Source organism: Polypterus senegalus, chromosome 11, assembly GCF_016835505.1.
Source record: "Polypterus senegalus isolate Bchr_013 chromosome 11, ASM1683550v1, whole genome shotgun sequence".
NCBI classification, from domain to species: Eukaryota; Metazoa; Chordata; class Cladistia; order Polypteriformes; family Polypteridae; genus Polypterus; species Polypterus senegalus.
In genome coordinates, this window is record NC_053164.1 from 58,372,760 (window position 1) to 58,379,046 (window position 6,287).

Here is a 6,287-nt window from a genome sequence, read left to right on the forward strand (position 1 = left end):
GAGTTGTTTCTTCTGCCTACTCCCCAGCATTCAGAATCAGGGCAACCAGATTACCTGGACCCAATGCCAATGGAATTCAGACATTGATTGAAACAAACAAGGGCTTAGGCTGAAGCTCAACTGAGTGGATTGTGATGATTCTACATGTAATTACATTTGTTTTCTGGTTCTTTATTAAAATCCACATTTGTCTTATCCGCATTAGCACTTCTTGCACATACAACTACTCCACAGAACTCCGAAACCCACGAAAGCCATTTGGATTATCTCGGCAGTGATGTTAGTGCACTGTGCATATCAAAGCAATGGTGACAACACAAGATGGCAAAATATCTCCTTATTAAATTGAAACCACTTAGGAGAAGCTAAACAATTTCAGATCAAAATTAATTTTTGACATATCAGAAGTAATGTTGCTGACAACATGAGATGTAACTAACATATCAAACCAAAGCAAAATTTTAAAAAATATTCTTACTTTGTTGGAGGTTCTGGGCTGCTCATTGCGTGTCCAAGTCAGTGCCAAGATTACATGGAGTACATTTTTTGTGATGTTTTGGTACTGTGGTCCAGATTGATTACATGCTTCCAAAGAGCCACATGATTGGTCAGAATCCTGCTAGTCTCTCTGGCTCTGAGGTGACTCGTGGGATGAGAATAACTAAAATAAGCTAACATCACTAATTGTAAATTGCAAACAGGCCACACCACAATCTCTGAGTCAAATGCTTTATGTTTCTTTTTCTCTCTTTCCATACCTATGCTTATTAGTTATTTTACATGTTTGTATAAGGAGAAAAAAGGGTAACACCTTACCTTAAGTGTCCATAATTACACTGTAACTACAATGTAATTACCTGTATAAGTACAGTGTAACTATGAGTTATTACTCCGTACTTACTGTGTAATACAAAGTAACGCTATAGTTAATTACTCAGTTGTCGTTGTTATTCTACAGTGTATATAATTACAATGTACAACAATCCAAAAGCAAGTGTACTTACATGGTTACAATGTATATGTAATTTCAAAATGTAATAAAAACATCAGGGTATGTAACTACAACTATGTAACAGATGTTTCATGGTCTGGGTAGTTTTAATGGAGACTTGCAGTGTTTCCAGATTCAATTACAGATCCATTATCCTGAGAGAATTCTCTCTGGAGATATGTGTGTAAAATTTGTACATTCTACCCATGTCTCCCTATGTCTTCTTCATGGGTTTTACTGCCACATCCCAGGGACATGTAGGTTGGGTTATGTGGCCATATGTGTGAGAGCGTGACTGCTGGTATGTTTGTCAGTGGGCCCTGCAATGGGATGGCTCCTCATCCTGGGCTGTTTCATGCCTTGTGCCCGGTGAAGCGGCCCTGTGTACCTTGATTGAATTATGCAAGTTTGGCAGTATTATGTTAGGGATGGGTATAATAATAGCCCAAAAAATTCAACAATAAATAGTGTAACACAACTGCAGTTATAAATTGTTATATTGCAATTATATTAACTGTGAAGTAACAATGACAACTGAGTAATTAACTATAACGTTACTTTGTATTACACAGTAAGTACGGAGTAAGAACTCGATTACACTGTACTTATACAGGTAATTACATAGTAGTTACAGTGTAATTATGGACACTTAATATAAAGTGTTACCGAAAAAGGGACATTGCGACCCTTAACATTTGGGTACCACTTGAACTTTCACATGTCTGGCTACAGTTGTTGGGTGGGCAGTTTTTGGAACTGGTTGAGGAATTTTAAACTCTTTATGCAAGAAAATACAGGCTTCAGTGGGTAGTAGTTTAAACTTTGAAGTTATTGGTGAAGATGGAGCAGAGCACTTTGCACCATATGACTCCTCAGAGCCTCCCCCCTTTGTGCGCCAAGCTACACACCGCATCAAAGTAATAATCTCGCCCATGAAGTCACGATTGCTTATAAGGTGTAAGGGTCCCTCATGAAGTCCCAATCATGCTGCACTTTGCTCTCCCTTACTCTTCAAAATCATCTCCGTGGTGCGAGACACCAAAGCAGTAAATGGGAGGGGGTCCTGTGAACTCTTGAATGTGCCTTAATTCATACCACATTGCTCTTCACATACTTTTTATTAAGGTTTCAGTCTCTTTATTGTTGTTTCTTGCAACACACGAAAGTTGCCTGGGGCCTGCCTACAACATACAGGACCTCATGAATTCCTGAAAACACCTGTTGTCACCAGGAGGACATTTTAAATACATTCTTGAAGTTTTTGTTGTTGGGGTGATAATTTTCTGTTTTCCTGTATGTGTTGCAACTTTGTTTTTCTGTTTGTCATTTTCACATGTTGTAAATATGGATTTTTTTAATTGAGCTAATTAGTTTTAAGTGTGCACAGGTGTAATTTTCTCCCAGATTATCCCTTGTGTCTTCCTGGAAAACACAGAGCTCATATTTCACCTTGCAAAGGGAAGGCAGATTTTTTTATATATATATATATATATATATATATATATATATATATATATATATATATATATAAAAATAATATCAGTGAGTGAACCTCGTGATGCAGAAGCAATTATGTACTATCAGGAGGACCTAGGGAAATCTTCAGCAAAGATCTGCTATGTATTCCTGACCTCCAGGGGTTGCTTTTAATTGCGCACAAATTAAGGATTAGTAAAATGCTTTTAATGAAGGTAAATGGCAACGTAAGTGGCAGCTTTTTCTTTCACTTCCTTCCCTACTGTTTTCTGTTCTGTTGAGATTTTCCCAAGGCAGAATTAAGCTTGAAGTATTTCTGTAGACTTGGCAAAGCCTGGAGAACTACAGCAGCTACAGCAGGACTGAGGAAGATGGCAGTAGTGCTATAGCTTCACTCTGGACCACAGGTTCTCCCAAATGCCTATGTACCGTATTTAGAGTTTAATTATACTCTAGTGTTTAGGGCAGCTCACCTTGGAAAATGTTTAAGTTTTGGCAGAACAGTGCAGGGGGGTGGGATCACAGCAAATAAATAAAAAAATAAGGTAGAATGCGAAGATGTAGGGCATATCTAAACCAGCATTTTGTGAATTCAATTGTTTATTTCATGTTCCTTTTTGCGGAAAATGTTATTAGCCTTCATTTTTATTTTGTTTCTCTTATTTGACACAGTATTTCCTGAATGTTAACTTTGAGGGATGTTCCCGTTTTTTTTTTACCTCAAATTCAGTTGTTTTAGGGGTTGTAAAAAATATTTTGTCTTCCAACAACTCCATTTCTGTTTTGATGATGCCATTTTATGTTTTTTTTTTCCTTGTAGTAGTTACCATGGTGTTGCCAAAAATGATATATATGGTCATTTTACACATGACGTGTAGGGTAAAAAAAATCTAAAGACTGGCCATTGAGACTGTCAGATTGTCCAAGTTTCCGGATTCAACCAACAGTAGCCTTTGAGTTTGTTTTTTATTGTGCGGTCGATCATCTTCAAGCAGTTTCAGTCCCCTTTGACTTTTGATTTAGGGTTTCATTTTGGCTTTGCCACTAAATTGTACTTTTTCAATGTTTTTTGTGATATACTTGTTAATCTCCAAGGGGAAATTGTCTTTTCACATGGCCTTTGGAGGTCAGAGCATAGGGTCAGTCATTGTATAGTACCCCCGGAGAAATTTTTAGGTTAAGGGCCTTGCTCAAGAGCTGAAGGGAGTTGAATCTCTTCTGGCAGTAACAGGATTTCAGGATTTGAAGTGGCAACTTACAAGATACCAGCACAGATCCATAGCCAGAGAGCTTTGTCCATAGTTATGGCTCCCCTCTTAAATCACCTCCTGTGGTGTTCCACGTTTTACCCAATGCACTACAGAGAAACTCTTTTTAATTTCTTCTTTGATAATTTTGTTCTTTTAAGGAATCTTCTGCCACAGGCCTTATAAATATTTTCCTGTGTTTTTTATATTTCTGTTCTGCACTAGCTGAAGTATCTGGCATTGGCCAGGTATATTTGTATAATGGTTTAAGGTAAGAAAGCAAATATTATTGTTTTTTAAATGATGATCCTTTTGTCATTGCAGGCTTAAATACTAAATGTCTCATTTGTCATCTACACTATCCATCCATTATCCAACCCGCTATATCCTAACTACAGGGTCACGGGGGTCTACTGGAGCAAATCCCAGCCAACACAGGGCATAAGGCAGGAAACAAATCCCGAGCAGGCGCACACCCACACACCAAGCACACACTAGGGACAATTTAGGATCACTGATGCACCTAACCTGCATGCTTCTTTATATATCATCAAATAAATGAGTATTTATTTCGGAGCTGCTGTGTTGTGTGGAATACTCTGAATCCTTTGCCTGTGTTCTGACCGACACTCCGGAGTGAACACTGCATGTCCTGAACTCCTCACAGATAAATACAGTCCTCCTTTGCTATAAAAACAACTTGGCGCTTGAAGACCGCAATGCTTGCTGACATTTCTACATACTGTATTTATGGAGTGCAGAAACCAAATAATGTCACAAGAAGTAAATGTACCAACTGAAGCACAATGTCATTTGGAGCAAAACAAATTATGTAAAGAGATAAAGTAGGCCTGAAACGAGTGACCTGTGTTGAGTTCTGACCACATGCTTTCTGTAGTGAGACCCTCAGAAAGTTCACATCTTCTTTTTACTTATGTTGTTTTTAAAAAAAAAACACAGCTAATTTTAAAAGTTCCATTATTTATAAATGAACTTGTTTATTTAACACACACTGTATGGTCAGAAGTTTGTGAACACCTGACAACCATAATTTTATCAGTTTATTAGACCTCCCATTCCAAAACCAGGGGTATTAAAATGAATCTTCCCCTAAATTTGTCGCTATAATAGCCTCCATTTTTCTGGGAATCTTTCCACAAGATTTTGTAGTGTGCCTTTTGCGTGGTTAGGTATTGATTCTGGATGAGAAGAGCTGGCTCACAATCAGCTTCTGGTGCATCCCAAATATGTTCAGTAAGGTTGAGGTCAAGGGCTCTCTGCAGGTCACTCTAGTTCTCCACAACAAACATACCACACCATGTCTTTATGGAGCTGGCTTTGTGCAGAGGAGGAGAGTCACTTTGGAACAGTACCACCTACTAGATCCAAGAGGCCTGTCCCAAATCCTGAAAAACAGCCCCAGAACATTAGCCCTTCTGTACCAAACTTTATAGTAGGCACTATGCAGTCCAGAAGGGAGTGTTTGCATGGCATCCACTGAACCAAGATTTGCTCATTAGACTGCCAGCTAGTGAAGTGTGATTCAACACTCTAGAGAACACATTTTCACTGCTGCAGAGTCCATTGGAAGAACACTTTACACCACTCCAGTCAACACTTGGCATCGTGCATAGTGGTCTTAGGGTTGTGTGCAGCTGCTCGGCCAAGAAAAGCCATTTCATGAAGCGTTCAAAGCACAGTTATTGTGCTGATGTCACACTTAAATGCAGCTTGGAACTCTGTTTGGAGTGATATGAGAGAGAATACAAACTTTTTACACACTTTGAGCTTCAGCAATCGGTGGCTCTGCTCTGTAAGTTTACCTGTTCTACATCTTTGTGGCCTAGCTGTTGTTCCTCCTAGATGTGTCAAGTTCAGAATAGCGCTTCCAGTTGGCCAGAGCAGATCTAGCAGAGCAGAAATTTCACATACTTACTTATGGCAGAGGTTTAAAGTCACTGAGCTCTTCAGTATGACCCATTCTACTGCCAGTGTTTGTCAGTGGAGATTACATGGTTATGTACTTGATTTTATGCATCTGGCTGATAGACCTCAACTCCACATACTTTTGACCATATGGTGTAACTGTTCTTAAACCACCACAGGGTTGAGGCAAAGCCTATTCTGGCAGGAATCGCCCCAAAACTGGGCACCACTTGATTTCAAAGATCACCACCATAGACACATAAGGCTAATTCAGAAATACCAATTAACCTTACATGTACATCTTTGGCGATGTCAGAGGAACATTGAAATGCCAGGAAAGAAACCTGACAAAGACACTGACTGGGTGTAGGAATCAAAAACAAAGGATGCTGTATTCAGTTGGGTGTCATCAACCTCATCCAGTTGTTGAATCTGAATAATCCAACTTCAGGGTCATTGGGGGGCAAAAGCTATTAAAGGATTAAAGGAAAGCAGAGATTATCCTTGTGCAGGATACCCAGTTGGTTAAAAGGTACACTCAGTTTTGTTTTGGTTGATAATTTAGCCTAACCTGCTTATATTTTGTTTATGGGAGAAACACTGGGTTAACCCATGAAAAACCCACACAAAGTCAAGAAGAGACGCTT